The 17,676-nt window shown below is 48.0% G+C and overlaps 1 protein-coding gene and 1 non-coding gene across 2 annotated transcripts in view; one reads left to right on the forward strand and one right to left on the reverse strand.

The window, feature by feature from the left end:
• The window catches only part of LOC105748610 (uncharacterized), an 82,370-nt gene that overhangs the window by 34,766 nt on the left and 29,928 nt on the right, over positions 1-17,676 (forward strand). The gene's annotated exons all lie outside the window — the stretch shown is intronic.
• On the reverse strand, positions 17,517-17,623 carry LOC117197267 (U6 spliceosomal RNA). The gene has a single exon (XR_004477799.1). It is a non-coding gene; the product is annotated as a U6 spliceosomal RNA (small nuclear RNA).

Raw genomic sequence — 17,676 nt, forward strand, 5'->3', positions numbered from 1 at the left:
TCCATTATACGTTATCACAAGATATTGAATATAGTTCCCTGTGCTATACAGTAGGTCCTCGTTGTTTATCTATTTTATATACAGTAGCGTGTATCTGTTAATCCGAAACTCCTAATTTATCCCCCGCCCCACCCTTTCCCCTTTGTTAACCATAAGTTTGTTTTCTATGCAAAGACCCTTTTTAAAACCCTCTCCAGATACTAAATAAAAGTCCAGTCTTCTGTCTGAGATGGGGGATGAGGGAGTGAAGGGACAGTCACTTAGGTTCACAGCACAGGGAAAGGCATCCGAACATCTGACTGCTTCTTTTTTTTTTTAGAAGGAATATACCTCTTTTTTTTTTTTTTTTTGGTACGCGGGCCTCTCACCGCTGTGGCCTCTCCCATTGCGGAGCACAGGCTCCGGACGCTCAGGCTCAGCGGCCATGGCTCACGGGGCCAGCCGCTCCGCGGCATGTGGGATCTTCCCGGACCAGGGCACGAACCCATGTCCCCTGCATCGGCAGGCGGACTCCCGAATGCCTTTTGAAAATCCCATTACTATCATCTTCATGAAGTTTTGGCCTGGAGCAGAGGGATGGACGCATGTGTTCAGTCCTCAATCTTTAACCAGACATATCATTTTTCTCTAAAAGTGTTCCCTTTGGGGACGAGGAACTAGAAACCATCAATGAGAGAACAGAGTTTCCAGAATTGCTCCCTGCTGCTGCTACTGTAATCCATGTCAGGGCTGGGGGTGTCTGGCTGTGTTTTGGCCTGTCTGGGCCCCCTGAGTGAAAGGGAAAGGGGATCCAAGGCCTACTGTCATTCTGGCAGAGTCCCCATCTGAAAATATGGCTTCCATCCCTTGCGTAGGAGCCAACTGTGGCTCCCCACTGTCTACGGTGTTTATCCCTCAAGGGGGGTGTTTTAACTGGGCTTCATTCAACTCGCCCAGCACATCTCTCTGCTCTCCCCTTCCTTCCCTGACTACGGACACTGGCGTTCCTGCCCGCTGCCTGTCCCCTCACACCTAGAAGGACCTCTCTCTGCCCTTGGCCTGTGCAGACCCTGCCATCCCTCCAAGTCCAGCTGAGGTGCCCCCACTCCCTTTAGGCAGCCTGCTTCAGCTTCTTTCTGACCTCACACACTTGTCATCAGCGTCGTACAAGTTAGCCCTACAGTGTCAGCTCCAAAAGGACACTCTGCCTCATCTTCTGGGCCTCCCACAGGGCCCAGCGTCATGCTGGGGACACTGGATATTAAACATATATATATTTGATGGATTGGTAAGGACTTACTGTGATTATCTTTTATAGTCTTTATTATTGATTTATATTAATATATATTCTTTATTATTAACACATTAATACATGACACATAGTATATATTAATACATACTAAAAAGTGACAAACACTATCTTAGCCCAGTCCTCAATTTCTCTTTCCTTGTGGTCTTTCTCTGTACAATCTTGCCCCACAAGTCTTAAGAAAAAGTAAGAGACTTTGCTTTAGTTGATTAATAGTCTGTTTTGGGTTTTTTTTGGCTGTGCCATGCGGCTTGTGGGCTCTTAGTTCCCTGACCAGGGATCGAACCTGGGCCCTCGGCCCTGAAAGCACGGAGTCCTAACCACTGGACCACCAGGCAATTCCCCTGTTTTGTTTTGTTTTTTATTAAAGTGTAGTTGATTTACAATATCATGCTAGTTTCAGGTGTACAGCAAAGTGATTCGGTTTTATATATATATATACACACACACATATGTATATATTCTTTTTCAGATTCTTTTCGCTTATAGGTTATTACAAAATATTGAGCACAGTTCCCTGTATACAGTAGGTCCTTGTTGGTTATCTATTTTGTATATAGTAGTGTGTATATGTTAATCCCGTATACATTCTGTTTTTTATGACAGATTTTCTACCTGACAGTTTTTTTTTAATATGTAAAAAATACATTGCACAGGGCTTCCCTGGTGGCGCAGTGGTTGAGAGTCCGCCTGCCGATGCAGGGGACACGGGTTCGTGCCCCGGTCCGGGAAGATCCCACATGCCGCGGAGCGGCTGGGCCCATGAGCCATGGCCGCTGAGCCTGCGCGTCCGGAGCCTGTGCTCCGCAATGGGAGAGACCACAGCAGTGAGAGGCCCGAGTACCGAAAAAAAAAAAAATACATTGCACAAACTGTATTTTAACAATTTTTTCAGAAATCAAAATGAATCCACCAATAGTCCTAACCATCCTAACGCATTAAACAGTTCTCAGTTTTCCACATTCCCTTTCAGTCTCCTCCTAATCCAGTTTTTAAAAAAATTGAGATGAAATGCACATAACATAAAATTAACCATTTTAAAGTGAACAATTCAATGGTGTTTAGTACATTCACAATGTTGTACAACCAATCATCTATATCTAGTTCTAAAACATTGTCATCATCCCTAAATAAAACCCGGTACTGATTAAGCAGTTATTCCCTATGCCCTCCTCCTCCCAGCCTCTGGCAGTCACCAATCTACCTAATGCACTTTAAAAAAGTTAATTTTTTTTTTTTTTTTTGGCGGTACATGGGCCTCTCACTGTTGTGGCCTCTCCCGTTGTGGAGCACAGGCTCTGGACGCGCAGGCTCAGCGGCCACGGCTCACGGGCCCAGATGCTCCGCGGTATGTGGGATCTTCCTGGACCGGGGCACGAACCCGTGTCCCCTGCATCGGCAGGCAGACTCTCAACCACTGCACCACCCGGGAAGCCCAGTTTTTTTATTGTAAAATATACATAACATAAAATTTACCATCTTAACCATTTTTAAGTGTCCTGTTCAGTGGTATTACGTACTTTTACAATGTCGTGCCACCATCACCGCATCCACCACCAGAACTTTTTCATCATCCCAAACAGAAACTCCATATCTATTAAACAACAACTCCCCATTCCCTCCTCCCCCCAGCCCCTGAAGCCACCATTCTACTGTCTGTCTCTTTGAATCTGACTATTCCAGGGGCCTCGTATAACTGGAATCGTACAGTATTTATCCTTTTGCGACTGGCTAATTTCACTTAGCATAATGTCTTCAAGCTTCATCCGTGTTGTAGCAGGTCTCCACATTTCATTCCTTTTTAAGGTCAAAGAGGAATTTTTGATCATTTTGTTTATCCATTCATTCGTCGATGGACACTTGGGTTGTTTCCACCTTTGGGCTACTGTGAATAACGCTGCTGTGGACATTGACGTACAAGTATCTGTTTGAGTCCCTGCTCCTAATCCACTTTGAACATAGTTGTGACAGTACCTCAGGCACAGTTTGGAGTTCTACTATTTCGTTTAATGTTATGTCACGCCTGCCTTTTCCATGTTGCCACATGGTCTTTATAATCATCTTTCTGAATAGCTGCATTATTGTCTGTCTCAGTAACTAGATTTTCACAAAGAAATGCAGTGCCAGTTTAGACAAGTTCTCACAAGCCTTTGCACCCCGCATCCTTTGAAGGTTGGGAGCAGGATGCATTTGGATAACTCTTGGGAGAAGCAGTTTGAGCCTGTAGCGCAGACACCCCTGGCCTCGCCTCCTTTGACCTTTCATCCCCAGCCCCATCAAAGCTTCAGGAAACAAAAAGAGACAACCATGTCCCGCAAACAGATAACAACAAGCTGAAAGAGAGAGGAGTTTCTCTGAAGTTCTATACTGAAAACGGGAGGGGGATAAAGGAGGCGAGAGGAAGCTTGGAGCAAAGCAGAAGTGCGTTCCGGGGAGTTTGCATTCAGCCTCAGAGCGCAGCTGTGCGCGAGCCAGCACCGGGTGCCGGGTCCCCGCTACCTCCGCCTCCACCCACATCCTTCGCGCGCATCCATTGGTAACCCCCACAATGCGCCTGCCGGAACACTGCTGCCCCATGCTTGCCTTGGCTCGTGTCAAACGCTATAAACAACACTCACGCGCCTTCAGAGCAGGGAGCAGCAGGGGCAGAAAACCGCTTTCGAGGACCCAGGGAACCGCTGCTGACAGCCCTGGGTGCCCGGTAGGGAAAGAAAATGTTTTGTTTGGCTTTGTGTTGTTCACAGAGCCTCCTTTCCCAGCCCTGTTCACCTTAACAGCATCACTTGAAGCCACAAAGCAGCTTAATTATCCTTCCTTTTAAAACTTTGAACTAGGCAGGTTGGATTCCTTGTGTTAGAATCCTTTCCCTCCTTTAAGAGCTGAAAGGCGCTTCCCTGCTCAGCCTGGTTTTAAAACCCTCACACCAAGCATGGAAAATTCTATAAATACCAAATGCAAACCTGGAGTTTAACCTTTAATTATTCTAGCCTCCAGCTTAACCTCCCGATTCCACCATTTTCTTTCTGTATACACGCTTCCTTTAAACTCTGTCCAGAGCTTGACCAACGTGAATAAAAAAATCTCCTTGGGAAGATGTTCAGAGTTGCCGGAAAATGAATAGGAATCGTAAAGTGGGTGTGATCTTCAGAGGACCGCTCATCTGACAGCCTGTTTTTCTGCATTGATGCCGGAGGTTTGCACCGCTTTGATTGTCTGAAATCACTGCAATACCCCCCACAACAGGTCAAGCCTATATATTGGCTTGGCCCCATTTTCTCTTAGGCGGTCATGCCTTTGTTCTGAAGACCTCTCTTCTGGTCATCTACTGCTGCATAATGAATCACACCAAAATCAGTGGCTTGAAACAACAACAACTCATTTATTTTGCTGACAAATCTGTAGTCTGGACGTGGCCAGTGGGGACAGAATGTCCTCTGGGGTGGCTCAAAGGGTAGGGGGTGACTCAATGGCTGGGGGCTGGAATCACCCAAAGCCTCCCTCGATCGCACATCTAGTGTCGATGCTGGCTGCTGCCGGGACCTCAGCTGGGATTGTTGGCTGTGGACTCTCCACGTGGCCTCTCCCTGTGGCTTCTTGGCTTCTTCACAGCATGGTGGCTGGGTTCTAAGAGTGAGTGTCCTGGGGGAACAAGGTAGAAGGGCATGGCATTTTTAGGACCTAGTCTCGGAAGTCACATAGCTTCACTTCTGCTGTATTCTGTTGGTTGAGGCGGTCATGAAGGCCTGATCAGGTTCAAGGCAAGAGGGTGTAGACACCACCATCGGAAATATTGTCATTGGAGTGTCATTGTCACATTTGAAGAAGAGCCTGTGGGGTGGGAGATAGTGTGGTGGCCATATTTGTCTGCTTGGGCTTCCATAACAAAATACCACAGACTGGGTAGCTTAAACAACAGACATTTCTTTTCTCACAGTCCCAGAGGCTGGAAGTTCAAGATCGAGGTGTTGGTAGGGTTGGTTTCTCCTGAGGCCTCACTCCTTGGCTTGCAGACAGGCACCCTCTCTGTGGTTTTCCCTCTGTGCGTGCAAGTCCCTGGTGTCTCTTCCTCTTCGTATAAGGACACCAATCCTAATGGGTTAGGGCCCCACCCTTATGACCTCACTTAACCTTGTCTCTTTAAAGGCCCCATCTCTAAATACAGTCATATTGGGAGTTAGGGCTTTAACATACGGATTCGTGGGGGGGGGCAGGGCGGGGACACAGTTCAGCCCCTCTTTGGAAAATACAGTCTGCCATAGGCCCTTAGCTATTTTCCTCTCTGAGTCTCTCAAGCTGAAATCATTCTTCTTGAGTGATAAGGGGGTCAACAGGACAGTGTCGAGCTTGACCTGCTGGTGAGATTTGGAAGGTGCTGTCCCATAAAGGTCTTTCCCTCCGTGAGCCCAGTCCATCTGCCAAGCCTGGGGCACAGAAATGTTTGAGGACAAGCAGTGTACTCCTCACTTCTAAAGGAGCTGTGCAGAAGAGCCATGGCGGACCCTGTGACAGCTCAAATCTTGTGGTGGTTTTGTGTCACCTCAGCTAAGCTGGAGCCTTTTCCAGAATTCCCTTCCTTTTATGATTCCATATTAGAGGTGATCAGAAGAGAAATTTGCACAACATTTGGAAGGTGGCAGAGAAGCAGCTGCTACTCGTCTCTGGCCATCATGGTTAGATGCAATAAAAGACAGGAGGCGCCGGAAGGGGCCGTTTTGTCCTTGCTCTGCAGGCCTTGCTGAGCCACAGCCATGCCAGGCCTGCCACCAGATGTAGAGACACATCTTCTGTGGGCTGTTCCCCCAACTCCCCCTCGTGGCCCTGCTCTGGTAGCTGCTCGCGCCTGGCTGCAGGAGGGCTGGCTAGTGACTCTCCTTGGACCCTCCAGCCTCGCCTTTGGACCCTTCCTTTCCCAGACTCTCCCACAGTGGGGTCAGCTCTTGTTCCATTATGAAGCCCTTCCTCCATAATCCTCATCGTGGTCTGCGTCCCTGCTCCAGCCCCAACTGGTATAACCTCCTCGTCCTTTCTGTCCCAGTCTCTTCATAGTAATGCCCGGGCATGGGTGGCCTCCCATGAATTTGATGAAAATCCTTCAGAACAGAGACCTCAGGGTCAAACAGTACCCTCCCCTCCACCCATAACCCACGCAATGCCCTATGTTCACAGTAGCCCAGAGAGAAACCCGGGGACTCATGCACCCAGCTCCCTAAATAGGTTCTACACTCAAAGGAATATAAAATGGGGTCCTCACCTCCGTAAGGCCTGGCCCACATCCTTGAGACGGGACGCACCCATGCGGAAGTCTAAGTGACAGTACTTGAAGACAGAATGGGGTCAGCATCGTAGGGAAGATAGAAACGATGCAGGGACTTCCCTGGTGGTCCAGTGGTTAGGACTCTGCGCTTCCACTGCAGGGGGTGCGGGTTTGATCCCGGGTGGGGGAACTATGATCCTGCAAGTTGTGCGGCACAGCCAAAACAAAAAGAAAAAGAAAAAGAAACGATGCAGCCCAAAAGAGTTCAAGGGAGGAAGATATTTATTTTCTGGAGTGGAGGGAGTGGTCAGCATTATTTGACACTTTCTGGTTTAATCAGAGTTGGGCATCAAGTCAGGCTGCCCAGTGTCTGTGCCCAGAGTGAGATTCTGGTTGGGAGTGGGGTGTGTCTCCTTGTCTCCATGCCCTGAATGGTGGTGTTGGAGTCGGGACGGGGCAGCAGAGCTGGGCCCTTTCAGGACTTCTTGAAGCTGGGAGGAGTCTTTGGGCCCAAAGCAGGGCCCCCCTGCCCTGGGCACCCTCTCTGCTGAACAGCGCGTCAGCTCCCCGCTCTGGAAGGTTCTCCTTAGGCCCGGCACTGAGGTGCGTCCTCACTTTCTGCGTGACATCAATTTCTCCCCCAGGCTTTAGAAACAGGGTGAACACAGCCAAACACTGGAGGGCCCATGGGTTCTGCACAGTGCACTTCGAGGGGACGGGTCTTTCCCATGTTCACAATGGCACCCTAATAATCCCTCAACATTAAAAACAATGAACTCGCCCAAAAGGTTAATAAATCAGTCTGATAGGCTGGACTCACTTTCAAGCGACTTTCAAGTGGTCTTGACCCGAGTAGTGAAACATTTCTTGCACATTTGGAGTATATTTATTTACTTACAAATCACATTCATGTGCTAATGTTTTCTGCTAAGAGCATAAGGCCATATATATGTGTGCGAGGCCCATTCTTAACAATAGAAGTCGAAAATCTGCATCTCAAATGATCTTCTGAAGTCTGAAACTTTTAAAACGTACTCTTTGTCAAATCTGGTTCAGATCACGGTGTTTCCTCCTAATCGGGCTGGCAGAGCTCTGGAACCCGGAGCTGACCAGTTCCTTCCTAGCTGGTGGTGGCTTTCATAGTATTATCTGCAAGCCATGGTTTCTTTAGAGGAGACATTTCAAGCCCCTTGCCCATTTTGTGATGATTAGTTTAGTTAGAGCAAGATCATATAATTTGCAAATCACTCGACATGGCACTCATCACAGGCCGTTTACTGAGGTGAAAGATCACGCGAGGCGGATGCCAGCCAAGTTCCAGGACTGTCCCTCTTCCCTTGGCATTCCTTGCCTGTCACACTGGATGCCGAGCAGTGACATTCAGCCTGAGTGAGGCCATGTGGTCAATTTACATGTTGCGTATTGGTCATTGTAACAGTCAACTCTTCCTGCGATTATGCTACGAAACAAACACTCTGAAACTCGGCGGCTTACGACGATAGGCATTTATGGTTTTTTGGCGCTCCTGGTCCTGCGGGGTCTTAATGGATCTTGGCTGGGCCGGGCGACTTCAGGCTGCAGGTTGGCCAGGCTTGGTTCCAGCTTGCAGGTTTTGTGCAGGTCTGGAGCCCAGGCTGATGCGATTGTAGCCACCTAGGACCTGTTCTTCTCTTAGTGACGGCAGAAGCTCAAGAGGGCAAATCACACACCACACAACACATTTACAGCCCTGTTCACAAGCCACGTCCACTAATACTCCTTTGGTCAAGTGCAACGTCACTGGCATGGGGGGAGTATACTCCCCCCCACAGTGGGAAGCGCTGCAAAGTGACATGGCAAATGATATAAACAGAAATTCTAAAGTTCTAGTATCTTCTTCCTATCTGTGTTAGTTTGCTTGGGCTGCCGTGACGAGGTACCATAGACAGGGTGGTTTAAACAACAGAAATATATTGTCTCACCTATGTGTATCTCTGTCCAAATTTCCCCACTTTATAAGGGCACTAGTCATATTTTTTAGGGCCTACCCTAAAGATCTCACTTTAACTTTATTACCCCTTTAAAGATCCTATCTCCAAATAAGGTTGCATTCTGAGGTCCTGGAGGTTAGGACTTCAACATATGAATTTTGGGTAGGGGGACAGAATTCAACCCATGAACACTACCCCTCAAAGAATTGTCTTGTGTGCCACTTAGGGTGTGTGTGCCCCCACTTTGGAGACTTTCTGGCGTAGAGAAAGTTCTCTTGCACCTGGCCATGACTGATGCCTCCTGGCCCAGTGTTGAGCAGGAAACAAAGGCTCCAGACTTCCAGACCCCACCGCAGCCCCACGACCGTCAGGAGAAGCCCTGACCTCTTTGACACCATACCCAAGCCTTAGGTTAAGTTCATCAACACATCTCTTCCAAGGGGGAGGGGGAGTGGCGAAGGGATGGATTGGGAGTTTGGGATTAGCAGATGCGAAGTATTATATATAGAATGGATAAACAATAGTGTCTTACTGTAGAGCACAGGGAACTGTATTCGTATCCTGTGATAAACCATAATGGAAAAGAAAAAGAACATACACATAATAAGATACACATCTATATGAATAACTGAATCACTTTACTGTACAGTAGAAATTAACACAACATTTTAAATCAACTGTACCTCAATAAAATTTTTAAAAGTTCATCAATGCATCTCACACCCGCTTTGCCGGAGAGGGAAAAAAATCTATCCCGTTGGCTATAAGGTGTCACGGAGGCAAAACCTGTGTGTCAGTCTTACCGTCTGTGAAATGAGTACTTCGCGTCCCTTGAATGGGGTGTCATGATGTTTATTTATTTTATTGATTTATATTTTGGCCGTGTTGGGTCTTCGTTGCTGCGCACGGGCTTTCTCTAGTTGCGGTGAGCGGGGGCTGCTCTTTGTTGCGGTGCGCGGGCTTCTCACTGCTGTGGCTTCTCTTGTTGCAGAGCACGGGCTCTAGGCGCACGGGCTTCAGTAGTTGTGGTACGCAAGCTCAGTAGCTGTGGCTTGTGGGCTCTAGAGCACAGGCTCAGTAGTTGTGGCGCACAGGCTTAGTTTCTCCGCGGCATGTGGGATCTTCCCGGACCAGGGCTCAAACCCGTGACTCCTGCATTGGCAGGCAGATTCTTAACCACTGTGCCACCACGGAAGTCCCTCGTGATGTTTAATGTTTGCCAGAAAAGCCCTAGAGGAAAGGGCAGAATGAATCGCACTGATGATTCTATAGCACCATCCTACTTTTCTTACTCATGCTCAGGAAGGGGTCTGGGACAAAGGATTGAACTCACATAAGTCTGCGTTCCAATGAAAGGGTTGGAATGGACCGGCATGTATGCACGCAGTAAATATCTTTAACACTTTACAGGAGCTCGCAAGGAGGCAATCCTCTTAGCAGACTGCCCCAGGACGCTGGTCTGATTCATTCCTGAGTGACGTGGCCCACACGTGCTCCCTGTTACAGCAGAAACAAGTGTCCTTTCTGCCCCGTCAGCGTTTTCCGTCCTGGCATAAATTAGGTACACTCTCACCATTTCATTAAGAAATTATATCTCTGATGTGACACATTGGGTTTCCAGAGGTGGACAGAAAAGCCTGCCTGTGGCTGCGGACAGCCACTTGCCCTAAATACAATGACCGCTCCCGTGACACCTCTCCTTTAGGGACAGGAGGAAACGGCACAAGCAGCCCCACTAGACACGCCACCGCAGACTACGAGACTGTCGCCGAATGATCAACAGCTTCCTTTCTTCCTCCCCATCCCCACGCCTGGTGTTGGAATATTCCAGACATCTGGAATTATGACTGGTTAAATGCAGTCAAACACAGATTTCTTTTTGTGGAACTATTCTGATCTAAGACCCAGGAGGGCAGGGATATTGGGTGATTGCCATCCGTGCAATAAACATATTATGGAAGTTTATAAACTTGGCCTATCTCTTGGCTGCTTTAGGCTTCTGGTGTGTCTGGGATGGCTTTGATTTTGAAATCACTTAGACGTTAGGCAGACTTGCCCTCTCCGAGCGTTTGCAGTACAATCTGATAAACACATCTGTGGCAAGTCCTGTTTGGGGTAGTTTGGGGCAGACCAAAGGATAGAGTACTTTTTACGAAATAAATACATACATAGAAAAGCATGTTTGTGGCTCAAGCGGGGTTGGGAAGAATGGAAAATATCACAAGATATTCCGTGCACGTGATATCTAATCTCCCTTTTCGACAGAAAAAATTCAAATGAGCCTCTGCCCTTAAAACTCTGATTATCAGAAACTTCGTCTTAATCAGAGCTTGCCATAAACTCTGTGCTCAGCTGACTTGTGTATTTAACGTGCTTGATATTCTCTGCTGTTCCAATTATCCAAATTTTTTCTAAAACTCAATTTCCCAGGGCCTCGTGGTGTTCAGCTAATCAAGCTTTAACTTTTTAAAAAAGTGTTTCTCTAGCTCTCTACATACACACCGCGTATATAGACACACAGGCACCAGATCCAGGAAGATGTCAGGGTGCTTTATAGGTGGCCGAGCGCACAGCCGCGGTGCGGTATTTGCTGATGCAGGGGCAGCTCTGGTCCTGCTCGTGTCAGTGCCCTGTGTGAACCTTTCCCTGCCTCTTCCCGGTGCCACCCGCGCTCCCTGGGACCCTCATCCCGAGCAGAAGTACTAGGAAGGCAGAGGGTGTGTGCCGTGGACGGATATTTTGCTGCTCCCGCTCCCCTCTGCGTCCTCCTCAGTGGCTCAGAAAGATTAGCCTTCAGGAATGCGGTTAGCACACACTGCACTCATAACTCAAGCCCGTAGATCACAGCACACAATCACAGGAAATGCCGCCTGTCAGAACGACGTGCACGCTCACGCGTCAGTCCACACACACACACACACACACACACACACACACACGGCGCCCCCAGACCCACGCTGCCACGCATCCCTCCACCTGGCTCCACCCGCATCCCCAGCATGTGCCCTGCATATACTTGGGCCCAGCAGCTGGGGGAGAGGATCCACTTCTTTTTTTCAATCTCTGTGGCCGCTTCTCTTCCCATTCTACGTTTGGTCCACAAGGGTCAAGAATCTTTGAGAAAGTCGATCTTGGCCCCATTCCAAGTACCAGAAGGGATGGGGCCAGAGATTGTGTTATTTCAGTTGTGGGAGGGGAGGCCTGCGATGGCCCGCCTGGGACCGGCACGACTGCATCCCGCAGCCTGGCCGCGCGGGGCCAAATGTCCGCTCAGCATCTTCTGCACATGCCCACCAAGTCACACTGCCCTTTGAACCAAGCTCTTTTTTGCCACTGGAATGTTCTTTCCCCCTTTCTCTGCCTATTGAAATCTTCCCCTTTCCTCAATGCCTCGTTGCGAGCCCCACCTCCCCTGAAGAGGCCAGCTGGAAATGATCTCTCTCATTTCAACTCTTAAAGGCTTTATTTTCTATAGCACTCATTGGTCCCAAAGTAAACACTGCCATTGGGCGTTTGGGTGTTTTTTTTTGTGCATGTGAGAGCAGGGACTTTGTTTTGTGCTTCTCTGCCTCCCGATGCAGCCTAAATATGATGACTTGCACATAATAGGCACTCAACAAATGTTTGTGGACGATGATAAGACCAACAGCGACCATTAATTGAGCATGTACTGTGGGCCAGGCACTTACCTAGATGATTCTATTTAGTCTTTTGGGTTTTGATTAAATACATTTTACATATACAAAACTTTAATACGTTCTCTTTATAAAAAATTAAAATTTAATACATGGAGTAAGAAGTGAAAGCCTTTCCCATCTCACTCTCTACCCCCCTTTATCCCACCCTCTTATCTTGTGAGAGATAATCACCCTTACTACTTTATTCTGTCTGGCTTTTGTCTGATATTTATATATATGTGTAAGATGTACATGTACACAGTTTCAAATATGTATACACGGAATTATACCAGATGTACAGCAACTCACAGTTTAAATGTCACAAAATCTTAATAGGAGAAGTATTAGTTTTATTTTAAAAGCTTTTTTAAAAAATTTCTTTTTTTTTTTGTCTGTGTTGGGTCTTCGTTGCTGCGCGCGGGCTTTTCTCTAGTTGCAGCGAGAGGGGGCTACTCTTCGTTGCGGTGCGCGGGCTTCTCAGTGCGGTGCCTTCTCGTTGCGGAGCACAGGCTCTAGGTGCGTGGGCTTCAGTAGTTGTAGCACACAGGCTCAGTAGTTGTGGCTCGCGGGCTCTAGAGCACAGGCTCAGTAGTTGTGGCGCACGGGCTTAGTTGCCCTACGGCATATGGGATCTTCCCGGACCAGGGCTCGAACCCATGTCCTCTGCATTGGCAGGCGGATTCATAACCACTGCGCCACCAGTGAAGTCCCTGGTTTTATGTTAGATTTGAGAACAATTGAGGCTCAGAGAGGTGAATGAACTTTTCCAAGGTCACACAGATAGAAAGTGGAAGAGCTGGAATTTGGTTTTTTTTTTTTTTTTTTTTGGTGGTACGTGGGCCTCTCACTGTTGTGGCCTCTCCCGTTGCAGAGCACAGGCTCCAGACGCATAGGCTCAGCGGCCATGGCTCACGGGCGTAGCCACTCCACAGCATGTGGGATCTTCCCAAACTGGGGCACGAACCCGTGTTCCCTGCATTGGCAGGCAGACTCTCAACCACTGCGCCACCAGGGAAGCCCGAAGAGCTGGAATTTGAAACTGGCCTCTACTCTTTCAATCTGAATCATTGTGGGGTTTCAGCGTTGCCATCTGTGTCAGACACCTGGGGGGCTTGTTAAATGTATAGATTTCCACCTGGCCCTCAGCCCTGGATTCTGCATAGGTTCAGGATGAGGCTCTGGATTCTGTAGTGCAACACTCACCCCCAGGTGATTCTGATGTATAAACACGCTCCTTTGAAGGCATCCACGGTGGTGGTCTCCTGCCTTATAGCATCATGTACTCCAACTAGACAGCCAGGGGCGGTAGAGCGGTGGTGTAGCCCTCCCGAGCCAGGCTACCTAGGTTCAAATCCTGGCTCTGCTACTTCCAACTGTTAACTTGGGCAAATTAATGAACCTCTCTGAGCCTCAGTGTCCTCATCTGTAAAATGGGGATGGCCAATAATAACGCCTCACTACTGTGGTTGGTGTGAGGATTAAATGAAGGTAACAGACATAAAGCGCTTAGAACAGCACCTGGCAGAGTAACGTCTGTACAGGTTGCCGCTGTTGTCAGAACTCAACTCTTCTGGAAGCTTGCTGGGGAGCCCCTTAGGTCTCAGGCTACTGTTTGACAGCAGGAGTACGTGTGTGGTTCTCAGATTGGGTCTGTTCTGAGGGCACCTGCACAAACATTCTGCTCGGATGTGCCTAGAAGGATCCACTTGAGTTGAGGCCGTTCCCTGTCCATCTGTTCTAATGACAGGCAGCTGGAAGGACTTCTGAAGAATCCTGCCCCCTCAGGAGGCTTTTTCTTGTTTCTACCTTACCTCTCTCCTGCTTCTGTTTGAGAGGGCAGCCCTTTGTGGCTGCTGGTGGTGTCTAGCCAGATGCCCTGCATTGATCCCAGCTGAGCAGCTCACAGCCTTCTCTGTTGGAGCAGCCCTCCACCCTACGGGAGCAGCCTCGCCCAGAGCTGATGGCTGGGGGCTTACGTGCCCTCCTGCCCCCCATGGAGGTGGCCTGCGGTCGGTGACTGACTGATATGGGAGCTATAAAGGCCCACCCCCTGTGTCACGTATGGGAATGAATGACTCTGTGATGCTGCCCCGCCTCCTTTTCCCCTGCCCCTACCCGCCTCCCTCCAGGGGATCAGGCTGAGGCTAGGCTTTGGCCAAACCTCCATCTTTGCTTGGCTTCTTTCCCTGCCCTATTCTCCTTCCCTCCCACCATTACCTGTGTCTCCTGAGAGCCCTTCCATCAATAATTCACTTGCACAAGAATCCACGTCTGGGGCTCTCCTTCTGCAGAACCTGACCTAAGCCACTGCTAGTCACCATGGCCCGCAGCAATAAGCCTCGAGATGCACGGCGAGTGTTCCAAGCCATTCCCGGGCCTCTCTGTCTCCTACTTAAATAATTAGTTCCCTCCTAGGGCCTGTTTTCCAGCCTCTAATCAGAAGTTGGCATGGGGGGCTGCTGGGGGAGTATGATAAAGGAAAGAAGGAACCGTGGTGCGGTGTGAAGCTGAGAAACGCAGTTACCTGGGACTCAGGGACAGTGGGAAAGTCCCACTCAAAACCCAGTGTCAGGGGCTTCCCTGGTGGCGCAGTGCTTGGGAGTCCGCCTGCCGGTGCGGGGGGTGCAGGTTCGTGCCCCGGTCTGCGGGGGGGGCGGTTCCGCGCGCCGCGGAGCGGCTGGGCCCGTGAGCCATGGCCGCTGGGCCTGCGCGTCCGGAGCCTGTGCTCCGCGGCAGGAGAGGCCACAACAGTGAGAGGCCCGCGTACCAAAAAAAAAAAAAAAAAAAAACAAAACCCAGTGTCAGGACCACCCGCTGGAGGCACTCGGTTGCCTCTCCTTTCTGCGCATGTACACTGTGAGGTCACGAGCCCTGGATGCCGGCAAAATAACATGAGTTAGTGGCTCTTGCTGCAGATGCATTAAGCTTAGTATAGTGAAGGCTAGATATTTGGGAAATACAGAAGTGTTTTAAACCTGTTTATGTCATTGTATTGTGGGTTTGGAGGGGCAGGAAGGCTCTGGAAGTTCACATAGGCCACTGACGTGGACCTGCCCTGGGCTGTTACAGAAACAAAATGACCACCTGGAATGGCCGTCCTGCCCGCTGCCTTTCGGTCAAGCACTTTCTTGACAAGTATCTGTTGACATCAGAGCCTTTGTGTTTCTCTGTGCAGTGCAGTTCCCTGGATACTGTCTTTCCAGAAACTGGTAGGCAGGTGATACTGCTGTAATGTTGTTCATTTGGTTTTTAACTCCCTTCCTTAGTTCTCTGAACGAAGCCGTGTGATATGTGGCCGGTTCCTTCCCTTCAGAGGTCTGGGCTGGAGAAGGCCTGGAAAGGGGATGTCAGATACCCACTAAGGACGCTTTGATTCTCTGTCAAAATGAGTTCTGATTTTAATACAACATATGATAACACTAATTAGGGCAAAATGTAAAGAAACACAAACACCTACAGGCAAATCTAGCAACTTTCTACGTAAATTTTAACACACAAATAAATGCTTATCTCCTAATTTTTCTTCTTTGGCTTCAAGAAGAAACTTTCATTTACTCCCAACTATGTTTTACTAGATTTTGAAAGATGTCAGGCCTGGGTAAATCTTCCCAGCTCCCTCATAACTGGATGTGTCCATGTGGATGGTCCAATATTTACTCAACTATCCAACTGTATATAAATATATATATTAAAAAATTGTTTTAGTTTAAAATTTTATTTTATTGAATTATAGTTGATTTACAATGTTGTGTTAATTTCTGCTGTGCAGCAAAGTGATTCGGTTTTATATATATATATATATCACATTCTTTTCCATAAATATATATATATTTAAAATAAATTTTCTTTTTTAGAGCAGTTCTAGGTTTACAGGAAAACTGGGCAGATGGTATAGAGTTCCCATGTACAACCCCCAGTTTCCCCTATTATTAACATCTTGCATTAGAATATTGGTTCAATATTGATGACTCCGTATGGATCCACTATTACTGACCAATGTCCATAGTTTACATTGGGGTTTTCTCTTTGCTGTATACATTCTGTGGATTGTGACAATGCCTAATGTCATGCATCCGCCATTACAGTATCATACAGAATAGCTTCACCCCCTAAACATCCTCTGTGCCCCATCTATTCATCCCTCCCTCTCCCTCAACCCCTGGCAACCACTGATCTTTTGACCGTCTCCATAGTTTTGTCTTTTCCAGAATGTCAGGTAGTTGGACTCATCCAGCAGGTAGCCTTTTCAGATGGGCTTCTGTCACTTGGTAATCAGCATTTCCGCTTCCTCCACGTCTTCTCATGGCTTGCTAGCTCATCTCTCTTTAGCGCTGAATCATATTCCATCGTCTGGATGTACATGCTGCTTCTTCTGCACTAGACACTGATGGGAGAGCTAAAGAGATCCAAGGGGGGCTAAGCAGCAGTCTTTACCTTCGGGCAACTTCTAGTTTAGTTGGGGCCAGAAGACACACACCCGTGCAAAGTCGGCTCGTGATATTAAACAGTAAGTCAGACATGCTGAAAGACACATATGGAATGAATAACTGTTCCAGCAGTTCGGGGAAGGAAGAGTTCGTGGAAGGTTCCACAGAAGAAATGCGATGGGAGGAGGGTGGGGAGAGACAGAGAGGATTTGAGGAAGGCTTTGCGTGTCTCAGCTTTTAACCCTGTGTCCTCTGACCCAGACTGTAGACAGAGAAGAGAGAGAAGGGAAATGACATGCCCACGGTCTCCCTGTCCAGCCCATGTCCAGCCTCCCTGGCTCAGGACCATCCCCGCCTGGGGAGTCTCTCTGGCCATTAGCTCGCAGGTGGCTGAAGCCAGTCCCTCTCTCAACACGTGCAAAACTGCAACAAGGAAACTGGTGTCTTTCTTAAATTCCATCTCCAGGCAGCAAAGCCTCTCAAATCTTGAGCTAAACTTTTGTGTGTGTATGGAGTATAAAGTTTACTTTAGAAGCGATCCTTTTTTATACTGTTTTATGTGTGTGCATGTGATGAGCTAGGTTTTCGGATACCAGGAAATTTTTCTTTTTTTAATCGAAGTATAGCTGAGTTACAATATTAGTTTAGTTTAGTTTCAGGTGTACAGCAAAGTGATTCAGTGATACACACACACACACACACACACACACACACTCGTTGTTTTTCAGATTCTTTTCCCTTATAGATTATAAGATACTATAGTTCCCTGTGCTATACAGTAGGTCCTTGTTGTTTATCTATTTTATATTTAATACTGTGTATCTGTTAATCCTCAACCCCTCATTTATCCCTCCCTCTCCCAGGAAATTTTTATTCTAGTCTTCATATTTTTTCTGCATTAAAAAAAATGAGTGCTTTACGAATTTGCGCGCCGTCCTTGTGCAGGGCCCGCGCTAATCTTCTCTGTATGGTTCCAATTGTAGTGTATGTGCTGCTGAAGCGAGCACTGTCCTCTTTCTTTGTTGTGGTAAAATATACATAACATAAAATTTACCATCTT

Source organism: Orcinus orca, chromosome X, assembly GCF_937001465.1.
Source record: "Orcinus orca chromosome X, mOrcOrc1.1, whole genome shotgun sequence".
Classification (NCBI taxonomy): Eukaryota; Metazoa; Chordata; class Mammalia; order Artiodactyla; family Delphinidae; genus Orcinus; species Orcinus orca.